This window comes from Salvelinus sp. IW2-2015, unplaced genomic scaffold (genome assembly GCF_002910315.2).
Source record: "Salvelinus sp. IW2-2015 unplaced genomic scaffold, ASM291031v2 Un_scaffold7668, whole genome shotgun sequence".
NCBI classification, from domain to species: Eukaryota; Metazoa; Chordata; class Actinopteri; order Salmoniformes; family Salmonidae; genus Salvelinus; species Salvelinus sp. IW2-2015.
The window spans coordinates 1-13,172 of NW_019948928.1; the positions used below are offsets into that span (position 1 = coordinate 1).

Below are 13,172 nucleotides of genomic sequence, written 5' to 3' on the forward strand. Positions count from 1 at the left end.
GTTCTTATTTCTGGCCTTCCTTGTCGAACATGTACTTCCTTTAATAGCAGGTTTCTGTTCCGTGTTTCCTGGCCTAAAAACAGATCATTCTGAATGTCTTGCTGGTTAGAGACGACCCAGATGACATGCCTTACCTGACCTCATCAGAGATCCACCCACATTCCTCTCTGACCTATCAGAGATCACCCACCAGCCTCTCTGGACCTATCAGAAGATCACCCACATGCCTTAACCTCTGACCTATCAAGAGATCACCCACATGGCCTCTCTGACCCTGATCAGAGATCACCACACTCCTCGCTGACCTGATCAGAGATCACCCACATTCCTCTCTGACCTATCAAGATCACCCACATTCCTCTCTTGAACCTGATCAAGATCACCCCTTGGCCCTAGACAACTTTATTTTCATAGGAGGGGGAGATTGTTTTGCATCAACGGTGTGGGGTGAACCAGTTCACTTCTGGACCAATGGGCAACTTTAAAATGTGGGAAAACACACGCCCACCTGGGTGATCAAAACAAAACCACTGTTATAGAGTATCTAATAATATTCAGTATCTATAACACCTGTTATACTATCAGGTACACGTAGTACTTAATATCAGTATCTATAACACTGTTATACTATCAGTTACAGTAGTTATAATATCAAGTTTACTGTTATACTATCAGGTACAATAGCTATAATATCAGTATCTACTGTTATACCTATCAGGTACAGTAGTTATAAATCAGTAGCTACTGTATTACTATCAGGTACAAATAGTATAATATCAGTATCTAACCTGTATACTGATCAGGTACAGTTTGAGAAATAATATCAGTATCTTACTGTTATACTATCATGGGTACAGTAGTTAATTAATATCAGTATCTACTGTTATACTATCAGGTACAGTAGTTAAATATCAGTATCTACTGTTATACTATCAGGTACAGTAAGTATAATATCTAGTATTCTACTGTTATACTATCAGTACAGTAGTATAATATCATATCTACTGTATACTATCAGGTACATTAGTATAATATCAGTATCTACTGTTATACTATAGTTACAGTAGGTATAATATCAGTATCTAACTGTTATCACTATCAGGGTACAGTAGTATACTATCATGTACAGTTAGTATAATATCAGTAACTCTCACTGTCTATACTATTCAGGTACCAGTAGGTAATTAATATCAAGTATCTTACTGTAGACTATCACTGTACCAAGTAGTATGAATAATTCAGTATCAACTGTGTATAACTATCAAGGTAGCAGTAGCTATATATCAGTATCTACTGTTATACTATCAGGTACGTAGAGTATAATATCAGTATCTACTGTGATACTATCAGGTACAGTAATTAATATCAGTATCTATTGTTATACTATTCAGGTACAGTAGTCAATATATCAGTATCTACTTGTTATACGTATCAGGTACAGTAGTTTATATATTCCAAGTATTCTACTGTTCTATACGATCAGGTACAGTAGCTATAATATCAGTACTACTGTTATTACTAATCAGGTACAGTAGTATTTAATATCAGTACTCTACTGTTTACTATCAGGTACAGTTAGTTATAATATCAGTGTCTACTGTTATACTAAATCATACAGTAGGTATAATATCAGTATCTACTGTTATACTATCAGGCTTACAGCAGTATAGATCTATCAGTATCTACTTTGCTTATACTACCAGGTACAGTTAGTATAATAATTCAGTATCACTGTATATACTATCAGGCTACAGTAGTACTTTAATATTCAAGCGACGGGTTTGCCGTCCAGATAGTCATCCAGAAGATTGTATTCATTCTCGGTTTAACCGGGAAACATGCTCTCTCTTGATATGTTTCGTAATCGGTTCAGCCACCGAGCTTCTCTGTGCATCGCCCACCGGACAGAGATAAACACTCTCTGGGAAAGGTAAGGAGCGGGGGTTGATGCGTCATTATTAACGAGCTCCATGGTGTAATCATAACAACATACAGGAACTCAAGTCCCTTCCTGCTTCGCGCCGACTAAGAATTCCTTACAACCAAATGTCGGCCATAATTTGTCTCCCCAAAGAGAATTCCTCATTCAGTTATAGGTCACAGCTGTGTACATCCCCCTCATCAAAGCGAACACAAGACGGCCGTCGCAGGAACGTCACTGGACTCTCTGTAAACTGTAGACTATGTATCTGGAGGCTGCGTTATTGTAGCTGGGGATTTTAAAATTTGACATACCCAAATCTAACTGCCCTGTAACTTCAGGCCCTGAAGCAAGGAGTATGCATATCTTGGTACTTTTTGAAGAAACACTTTGAAATTATGAAAATGTGAAAGGAATGTAGGGAATATAACACCAAAGAATCTTGGTAAAAGATAATACAAAAAAAAAAACCAACTTGTTCTTTTGCTATATTTTTTTACCATCCTCTGTGAAATGCCAAGAGAAAGGCCAAAAAGGCTATTATTCCAGCCAGGTGCAATACGATTCATGGCCACTAGATGGCAGCCAGGTATTGCAAAGTGTGGTAGACTGATCCACATGAACCATTGCATTTCTGCCTTCAAAATTTTGTATCAAGACGGCCCAAAGGTGCCTAAAAATTTGTTTATTAATAACTTAAGTGAAAACTGTGCACTCTCCTCAACAAAGCATGGTGGAGAACAGTGCCTTCGGGAAATATTCAAGACCTCTTGACGTTTTCCACATTTTGTTACGTATACAGCCCTTATTTTAAATGGAATTTTTTTTTTTTCCCTCATCAGTCTTACGCACAATTACCCATAAAGACACAGCAAAAAACTGTTTTTTAGAAATGTTTGCAAATTTATTTAAAAATAGAAAACAAAAAAAAATTATTACAACATTACATAAGTATTCAGACCCTTTTCTTCTGAGTACTTTGTGGAGCAACCCTTTGGCACGGATTACAGCCTCGCAGTCTTCTTGGTATGACGCTACAAGTTGACACACCTGTATTTGGGGAGTTTCTCGCGCGAGTGCTCTGCAGATCCTCTCAAGCTCTGTCAGGTTGGATGGGAGCGTCGCTCACAGCTATTTGCAGGTCTCTCCAGAGATGTTTAATCGGTTCCAAGTCCGGGCTCTGGGCTGGGCCACTCAAAGGTCATTCAGAACTTGCCAGAAGCCATTCCTGCATTTGTCTTGGCTGTTGTGCTTAGGGTCGTTGTCCTGTGGAAAAGTGAACCTTCACCCCCAGTCTGAAGGTCCTGAGCGCTCTGGAGCAGGTTTTTCTCAAGATCTCTCTGTACTGTTGCTCGTCATCTTTCCTCATCCTGACTAGTCTTCCAGTCCCTGGCCGCTGAAAATCCCACAGCATGATGTGCCACCACCATGCTCACCGTAGGGATGTGCCAGGTTTCCCCAGTACATGACGCTTGGCATTCAGGACACAAGTTCAATTCTTGGGATTTCTCAGACCAGAGATTCTGTTTCTCAGTTGGAGAGTCTTTAGGTGCTTTTGGAAACTCCAAGCGGACTGTCATGTGCCTTTTCTGAGGAGTGGCTCTGTCTGCCACTGTACCATAAGAGCCTGATTGGTGGAGTGCTGTCAAGATGGTTGTCCTTCTGGAAGGTCTCCCATCCCAACCAGAGGAGAGGAACTCTGGAGCTCTGTCAGAGTGACCATCGGGTTCTTGGTCACCTCCCTGACCAAGGCCCTTCTCCCCTGATTGCTCAGTTTGGCCGGGTGGCCAGCTCTAGGAAGAGTCTTGGTTTTCCAAACTTCTTCCATTTAAGAATGATGGAGGCCACTGTGTTCTTGGGGACCTTCAATGCTGCAGAAATGTTTTGGTACCCTTCCCCAGATCTGTGCCTCGACACAATCCTGTCTCTCAGCTCTACGGACAATTCCTTCAACCTCATGGCTTGGTTTTTGCTCTGTCAACTGTGGGACCTTTATATAGACAGGTTTATGCCTTTCCAAATCATGTCCAATTAATTGAATTTACAACAGGTGGACTCTAATCAAGTTGTAGAAACATCTCAAGGATGATCAATGGGAAACAGGATGAACCTGAGCTCAAATTTCAAGTCTTATAACAAAAGGTCTGAATAATTATGCTAATAAGGTATTTATATTTATTATTTTTAATTAATTTGCAAATATTTCTAAAAACCTGTTTTCGCTTTGTCATTATTGGGTATTGTGTTTAGATCGATGACGATTTGTATTCATTTAATCCATTTTGTAAAAAGTCAAGGGCTCTGAATACTCTCTGAATTGCCCTGTACTCTACAGGGAGTATTCCAGAAGTTCAGCGTTACATCCTGATTGAAATTTAAAGGCAATGTTTCCCCGTAGGCCGTAGACTCACCATAAACGCTGCATATGTCGGCGCAATGGGGAATTCCCCTTTAAAAATGTCTATCTCGCAATCTGTGAGGCTTCATCGGATAGAGCTCTATATTTTCATACAGTTTAATCTTCGTTAGTCAGCACCTGTGTATCAGCTCATGCTTTTCACTTGTTTACCATCGCTAGGTCACCTCTGATGTTTACCTGTCCTGATAAGACTTCTTTAGCCAATGTTAGGTCACCTCTGATGGTTACCTGTCCTGATATGACTTCTTTAGCCAATGTTAGGTCACCTCTGACGTTTACCTGTCCTGATATGACTCTTTTAGCCAATGGTAGGTCACCTCTGATGTTTACCTGTCCTGATATGACTCCTTTAGCCAATGTTAGGTCACCTCTGACGTTTACCTGTCCTGATATGACTCTTTTAGCCAATGTTAGGTCACCTCTGACGTTTACCTGTCCTGATATGACTTCTTTAGCCAATGTTAGGTCACCTCTGATGTTTACCTGTCCTGATAGATCCTATAGTAAACAACATTAGCACCTCTGATGGTTACGCTGTACCTGATGACTCCTATAGTCAACAAGTTAGGTCACCTCTGATGGGGCCACCTTCCCTCATTCAGTCAAGTCTCCTAATCGCCTACAGGACTCCAGTCTGCTCTATAGACACAGTACATCTCCCCCTAGTGGATCAAAGCAGCCAGTGCATCACAATCAGAATATTACGCAATCAACTCGGGCTTGTCTATAAAAAACTAGAATGACATTGTATTGGTCCCGTTCACATACTTTATCAGATGTTATCTCAGGTGTAGTGAGATGCTTGTGTTTCTAGCATCTCAACAGTGCAATAAAAACAATAACTCACAAATCCCCCACCCCCCAAAAAAAAAATGTTTAAGAAATATCAGAACGAACGAATGTCAAGAGTCCGGAATATAAATTAGTTCATTTACACTTGTATGTATACAATGGTGTTTATAGACAGTATATGAATAGCAAAAGGTGTGTAAGCAGTAGTTATAATAGATGAACCAGGACTAGAATACAGTATGAAGTGGACAGCAGTAGGTATATATGGCATGGCAACCAGGACTAGAATACAGTATATACATATGAAGTAGAGGTAAAAACACAGTATGTAACATTATTAAAGTGACCAGTATTGAATGTCCTATAAACATAGCGGCAGCACTCTCTAAGGTTCAGCGGTAAGGTACCCGGTGGAGGCCGGCTAGTAACAGTGACTATAGTTCAGGGCAGGGTACTGGGGGAGGCTAGTAACATTGACTATAGTTCAGGCAGGGTACTGGGGGAGGCTAGTAACATTAAACTATAGTTCAGGGCAGGGTACTGGAGGAGGCTAGTAACAGTGACCTATAGTCAGGGCAGGGGTACTGGGGAGGCTAGTAACATGATCTATAGTTCAGGGCAGGGTACTGGGGGGAGGCTAGTAACATTGACTATAGTTCAGGGCAGGGGTACTGGGGGAGGCTAGTAACATTGACTATAGTTCAGGGCAGGGTACTGGGGGAGGCTAGTAACATTGACTATAGTTTCAGGTAGGGTACTGGGGGAGGCTAGTAACATTGACTATAGTTTCAGGGTAGGGTACTGGGGGAGGCTAGTAACATTGACTATAGTTCAGGCAGGGTACTGGGGGAGGCTAGTAACATTGACTATAGTTCAGGGCAGGGTACTGGGGGAGGCTAGTAACATTGACTATAGTTCAGGAGGGTACTGGGGGAGGCTAGTAACATTGACTATAGTTCAGGGCAGGGTACTGGGGGAGGCTAGTAACATTGACTATAGTTCAGGGCAGGGTACTGGGGGGAGGCTAGTAACATTGACTATAGTTCAGGGCAGGGTACTGGGGGAGGCTAGTAACATTGACTATAGTTCAGGGCAGGGTACTGGGGGAGGCTAGTAACAGTGACTATAGTTCAGGGCAGGTACTGGGGGAGGCTAGTAGCATTGACTATAGTTCAGGCAGGGTACTGGGGAGGGCTAGTAACATTGACTATAGTTCAGGGAGGGTACTGGGGGAGGCTAGTAACATTGACTATAGTTCAGGGCAGGGTACTGGGGAGGCTAGTAACATTGACTATAGTTCAGGAGGGGTACTGGGAGGCTAGTACATTGACTTTAGTTCAGGGCAGGGTACTGGGGGAGGCTAGTAACATTGACTATAGTTCAGGGCAGGGTACTGGGGGAGGCTAGTAACATTGACTATAGTTCAGGGCAGGGTACTGGGGAGGCTAGTAACATTGACTATAGTTCAGGCAGGGTACTGGGGGAGGCTAGTAACATTGACTATAGTTCAGGGCAGGGTACTGGGGGAGGCTAGTAACATTGACTATAGTTCAGGAGGGTACTGGGGAGCTAGTAACAGTGACTAGTTCAGGGTACTGGGGGAGGCTAGTAACATTGACTATAGTTCAGGGCAGGGTACTGGGGGAGGCTCAGTAACATTGACTATAGTTCAGGGCAGGGTACTGGGGGAGGCTAGTAACATTGACTATAGTTCAGCAGGTACTGGGGGAGGCTAGTAACATTGACTATAGTTCAGGGTACTGGGGGAGGCTAGTAACATTGACTATAGTTCAGGGTACTGGGGGGAGGCTAGTAACATTGACTATAGTTCAGGGCAGGGTACTGGGGGAGGCTAGTAACATTGACTATAGTTCAGGGCAGGTACTGGGGGAGGCTAGTAACATTGACTATAGTTCAGGGCAGGGTACTGGGGGAGGCTAGTAACATTGACTATAGTTCAGCGCAGGGTACTGGGGGGAGGCTAGTAACATTGACTATAGTTCAGGGCAGGTACTGGGGAGGCTAGTAACATGGACTATAGTTCAGGGCAGGGTACTGGGGGGAGGCTAGTAACATTGACTATAGTTCAGGGCAGGGTACTGGGGGAGGCTAGTAACATGACTATAGTTCAGGGCAGGGTACTGGGGGAGGCTAGTAACATTGACTATAGTTCAGGGCAGGGTACTGGGGAGGCTAGTAACATTACTATAGTTCAGGGCAGGGTACTGGGGGAGGCTAGTAACATTGACTTTAGTTCAGGGCAGGGTACTGGGGGAGGGGCTAGTAACATTGACTATAGTTCAGGGCAGGGTACTGGAGGAGGCTAGTAACATGACTATAGTTCAGGGCAGGGTACTGGGGGAGGCTAGTAACATTGACTATAGTTCAGGCAGGGTACTGGGGGAGGCTAGTACATTGACTATAGTTCAGGGCAGGGTACTGGGGGAGGTAGTAACATACTATAGTTCAGGGCAGGGTACTGGGGAGGCTAGTAACATTGACTAAGTTCAGGGCAGGGTACTGGGGGGAGGCTAGTAACAGTGACTATAGTTCAGGGCAGGGTACTGGGGGAGGCTAGTAACATGACTATAGTTCAGGAGGGTACTGGGGGGAGGCTAGTAACATTGGACTATAGTTCAGGCAGGGTACTGGGGAGGCTAGTAACAGTGACTATAGTTCAGGGCAGGGTACTGGGGGAGGCTAGTAACATTGACTATAGTTCAGGGCAGGGTACTGGGGGGGCTAGTAACATTGACTATAGTTCAGGGCAGGGTACTGGGGGAGGCTAGTAACAGTGACTATAGTTCAGGGCAGGGTACTGGGGAGGGCGGCTAGTAACATTGACTATAGTTCAGGGCAGGGTACTGGGGAGGCTAGTAACATTGACTATAGTTCAGGGCAGGGTACTGGGGGAGGCTAGTAACATTGACTATAGTTTCAGGCAGGTACTGGGGAGGCTAGTAAGTGACTATAGTTCAGGCAGGGTATGGGGAGGCGGCTAGTAACATTGACTATAGTTCAGGGCAGGTACTGGGGAGGCTAGTACAGTGACTATAGTTCAGGGCAGGGTACTGGGGGGAGCGGCTAGTAACATTGACTATAGTTCAGGCAGGTACTGGGGAGGCTAGTAACATGGACTATAGTTCAGGCAGGGTCTGGGGGAGGCTAGTACATTGACTATAGTTCAGGGCAGGGTACTGGGAGGAGGCTAGTAACATTGACTATAGTTCAGGGCAGGATACTGGGGGAGGCTAGTAACATTGACTATAGTTCAGGGCAGGGTACTGGGGGAGGCTAGTAACATTGACTATAGTCAGGGTAGGGTACTGGGGGAGGCTAGTAACATGACTATAGTTCAGGGCAGGTACTGGAGGAGGCTAGTAGCATTGACTATAGTTCAGGGCAGGGTACTGTGAGAGGCTAGTAGCAGACTATAGTTCAGGGCAGGTACTGGGGGAGGCTAGTAACTACTATAGTTCAGGGAGGGTACTGCGGGAGGAGGCTAGTAACATTGACTATAGTTCAGGCAGGGTACTGGGGGAGGCTAGTAACATTGACTATAGTTCAGGCAGGGTACTGGGGGGAGGCTAGTAACAGTGACTATAGTTCAGGGTACTGGGGAGGCTAGTAACATGACTATAGTTCAGGGTACTGGGGAGGCCGGCTAGTGGTGACTATTTAACAGTCTGATGGCCTTGATATAGAAGCTTTTCAGTCCAGCTCTGATGACCTGTACTGTCTCGCTTCTAGGTGTAGCAGGGTGAACAGGTTGTAATGTAATTTATCGACGTGGTAACAAACCACCACCTCCCCAGACGCTGCGACCTCAAACTTTCCACACCCCTCTCAGTTGGCGGAGAAAAAACATTGTGCCGTTTTTTAAAAAGGTGCAATCGTATCCATTTTGTACGGGCACAGATAATTTTTTTTGTGTGGGGGGGGGGCGGGGGCGTTTTAAAGCTCATTTCCTGTAATTCTACAGATTCTTCCATGTCTTGTGTGTGTTTATACGATACAAGGGCCGAAGCCTGACTTAAGTAACAAAGGGAGGAGACCCACGGTCCGTATTGACCCAGTTCTAGGTCCGGTTCCGGTCCGTATTGACCCCGTTCTAGGTCCGGTTCCGGTCCGTATTGACCCCGTTCTAGGTCGGTCCAGTCCGTATTGACCCCGTTCTAGGTCCGTATTGACCCCGTTCTAGTCTATGACCCCGTTCTAGGTCCGGTTCCGGTCCGTATTGACCCCGTTCTAGGTCCGGTTCCGGTCCATATTGACCTTTCTAGGTCGGATCCGGTCCGTATTGACCCCTTCTAGGTCCGTATTGACCCGTTCTAGGTCCGGATCCGTCCGTATTGACCCCGTTCTAGGTCCGGTTCCAGTCCGTATTGACCCCGTTCTAGGTCCGTATTGACCCCGTTCTAGGTCCGGTTCCGGTCCGTATTGACCCGTTCTAGGCCGGTTCCGGTCCGTATTGACCCCGTTCTAGGTCCGGTCCCGGTCCGTATTGACCCCGTTCTAGGTCCGGTTCCAGTCCGTATTGACCCGTTCTAGGTCGGTCCGGTCCGTATTGACCCCGTTCTAGGTCCGGTTCCGGCCGTATGACCCCGTTCTAGTCCGGTTCCGGTCCGTATTGACCCGTTCTAGGTCCGTATTGACCCCGTTCTAGGTCCGGTCCCGGTCCGTATTGACCCCGTTCTAGGTCCGGTTCCGGTCCGTATTGACCCCGTTCTAGGTCCGGTTCCGGTCCGTATTGACCCCGTTCTAGGTCCGGTTCCGGTCCGTATTGACCCCGTTCTAGGTCCGGTTCCGGTCCGTATTGACCCCGTTCTAGTCCGGTTTCCGGTCCGTATTGACCCGTTCTAGGTCCGGTTCCGGTCCGTATTGACCCCGTTCTAGGTCCGGTTCCGGTCCGTATTGACCCCGTTCTAGGTCCGGTCCCGTCCGTATTGACCCCGTTCTAGGTCCGGTTCCGGTCCGTATGACCCCGTTCTAGGTCCGGTTCCGGTCCGTATGACCCGTTCTAGGTCCGTATTGACCCCGTTCTAGGTCCGGATCCGTCCGTATTGACCCCTTTCTAGGTCCTGATCCGGTCCGTACTCCGCCAGTTGAGTATCAGGGGGAGGGGGTTCTTGGCCCATAGAATACAGAAACGTACAGCTGTACATATGACATCTGTAGAAGGACGTCTTCCTCAGCTTTTATCTCTCTGTGTTGATTGAAAACGATTTAGAAAAAAAAGGTTGACAGACACCCCTTGTTCATCCACTCATCGATGGTTTATTAAATATGCATTGGAATATGAACCACTGTATGAACGCTTATAGCTTCTTATAGCACGTCATAGCTCCTTAAAACACGTTATAACCTATCATAGCTCCTTATAACACGTTATAACCTATCATAGCTCCTTATAACACGTCAAAGCTCCTTAAAACACGTTATAACCTATCATAGCTCCTTAAAACACGTTATAACCTATCATAGCTTCTTAAAACACGTCAAAGCCTCTCCTTATAACACATCATAGCTCCTTATAACACGTCATAGCTCCTTATAACACCTCATAGCTCCTTATAACACGTCGTAGTTCCTGAAAACACATCACGTGTTATAACCTATCATAGCTTCTTAAAACACGTCAAAGCTTCTCCTTATAACTCATCATAGCTCCTTATAACACACTGTGCAGGTCCTTAGGGGAGAAGGGTTGGAGAGGACGTGAAGGCTGGTGCTGGGATGTCTTAATGATGATGATGATGAGGACGTGAAGGCTGGTGCGTCTTGATGACGATGAAGGGTGTACGATGTCCTCCTCACCTCTCACCTGATGTGCACTGCTGGATGGTTTAAAATGGCTGCTGTGCGGGCATCAGAGCCTTCTATTGCTATAAAGGGCCCTGGGTGTGTCCCCCCCCCCCTCCAGGTGGGTGTTACTGCTATCTACAGGTGGTTGGGGTGAGACTCCCCCCATTACATTATATATACATTATAATATATACATTATAATACAAAGCAGAGGAACAACACTGCATTATGAAACCCAGTCCATTCTAATCCCTTATGAACCGTTTATAGCGTAGAGATCGATTGACATTAGCAGTAAAGTCACCAGATATTTCCGCCGTCCAGCCCAATGCTTGCTGGGAGTTGTTAGCCAGGGAGGGGGGGGAAGTAGAGCCTAGCAGGGAAGCAGCGTGGAGGATCAGCCAACCTGACAGGACAGCACGTGTAGTTTACTAACTCTGGCCCTGTAGAACTGACCTAGGATCAGCCATCCTGACAGGACAGCACTGTAGTGTTTACTAACTCTGCCCTGTAGAACTGACCTAGGATCAGCCAACCTGACAGAGCACTGTAGTGTTTACTAACTCTGGCCCTGTAGAACTGACCTAGGATCACCAACCTGCAGGACAGCACTGTAGTGTTTACTAACTCTGGCCCTGTAGAACTGACCTTGGATCAGCCAACCTGACAGGACTAGTAGTGTTTACTAACTTTGGCCCTGTAGAACTGACCTAGGATCAGCCAACCTGACAGGCAGCACTGTAGTGTTACTAACTCTGGCCCTGTAGAACTGACCTAGGATCAGCCACCTGACAGGACTGTAGTGTTTACTAACTCTGGCCCTGTAGAACTGACCTAGGATCAGCCAACCTGACAGGACAGCACTGTAGTGTTTACTAACTCTGGCCCTGTAGAACTGACCTAGGATCAGCCATCCTGACAGGACAGCACTGTAGTGTTTACTAACTCTGGCCCTGTAGACTGACCTAGGATCAGCCATCCTGACAGACTGTAGTGTTTACTAACTCTGGCCCTGTAGAACTGACCTAGGATCAGCCATCCTGACAGCACTGTAGTGTTTACTAACTCTGGCCTGTAGAACTGACCTAGGATCAGCCATCCTGACAGGACAGCACTGAGTGTTACTAACTCTTGGCCCTGAGAACGACCTAGGATCAGCCATCCTACAGGACAGCACTGTAGTGTTTACTAACTCTGGCCCTGTAGAACTGACCTAGGATCAGCCAATCCTGGATAGGACAGCACTGTAGTGTTACTAACTCTGCCCTGTAGAACTGACCTAGGATCAGCCATCCTGACAGGACAACACTGTAGTGTTTACTAACTCTGGCCCTGTAGAACTGACCTAGGATCAGCCAACCTGACAGGACCTGTAGTGTTACTAACTCTGGCCCTTAGAACTGACCTAGGATCAGCCAACCTGACAGGACAGCACTGTAGTGTTTACTAACTCTGGCCCTGTAGAACTGACCTAGATCAGCCATCCTGACAGGACTGTAGTGTTTACTAACTCTGGCCCTGTAGAACTGACCTAGGATCACCCAACCTGACAGGACAGCACGTAGTGTTTACTAACTCTGGCCCTGTAGAACTGACCTAGGATCAGCCATCCTGACAGCACTGTAGTGTTTTACTAACTCTGGCCCTGTAGAACTGACCTAGGATCAGCCATCCTGACAGGACACACTGTAGTGTTTACTAACTCTGGCCCTGTAGAACTGACCTAGGATCAGCCAACCTGACACACTGTAGTGTTTACTAACTCTGGCCCTATAGAACTGACCTAGGATCAGCCATCCTGATAGGACAAGCACTGTAGTGTACTAACTCTGGCTCTATAGAACTGACCTAGGATCAGCCATCCTGACAGGACAACACTGTATGTTTACAACTCTGGCCTGTAGAAACTGACCTAGGATCAGCCAACCTGACAGGACAACACTGTAGTGTTTACTAACTCTGGCCTGTAAACTGACCTAGGATCAGCCATCCTGACAGCACTGTAGTGTTTACTAACTCTGGCCCTGTAGAACTGACCTAGATCAGCCATCCTGTTAGAGGGGGGGGGGGCAGAAGTGACCTTTTAGATCGGTGCCTGTCGACTCCAGAAGCAGCTTCACCCTGCTCTGCTCTCGACTCTGACTCTGTTTATGTTGTCTCTGGTGTCTGCCAATCAATAATACTGTATCAGCTTGGTCCTGATCAATAACCACCACAGACAGCTGCTGGAAGTCA

The 13,172-nt window shown here is 46.1% G+C and overlaps 2 long non-coding RNA genes across 6 annotated transcripts; both read right to left on the reverse strand.

Annotated features, from left to right (window-relative positions):
* Window positions 1–10,386: 10,386 nt before the first annotated feature.
* On the reverse strand, window positions 10,387–11,324 carry LOC139027137 (uncharacterized). The gene is made up of 2 exons (XR_011479180.1): window positions 10,813–11,324; window positions 10,387–10,692 (listed from the first exon to the last, which is right to left on the reverse strand). It is a non-coding gene; the product is annotated as an uncharacterized lncRNA (long non-coding RNA).
* Window positions 11,325–11,853: 529 nt separating this feature from the next.
* On the reverse strand, window positions 11,854–12,960 carry LOC139027138 (uncharacterized). Of its 5 annotated transcripts, none has more exons than XR_011479183.1 (5): window positions 12,939–12,960; window positions 12,721–12,750; window positions 12,343–12,408; window positions 12,217–12,282; window positions 12,085–12,150 (listed from the first exon to the last, which is right to left on the reverse strand). It is a non-coding gene; the product is annotated as an uncharacterized lncRNA (long non-coding RNA). The 5 variants fall into 5 exon arrangements; XR_011479184.1 differs by lacking the exon at window positions 12,939–12,960 and adding an exon at window positions 12,865–12,901 and having other exon boundaries at window positions 12,721–12,735; XR_011479185.1 differs by lacking the exons at window positions 12,085–12,150; window positions 12,721–12,750; window positions 12,939–12,960 and adding exons at window positions 11,854–11,884; window positions 12,850–12,902 and having other exon boundaries at window positions 12,198–12,282.
* Window positions 12,961–13,172: the final 212 nt, after the last annotated feature.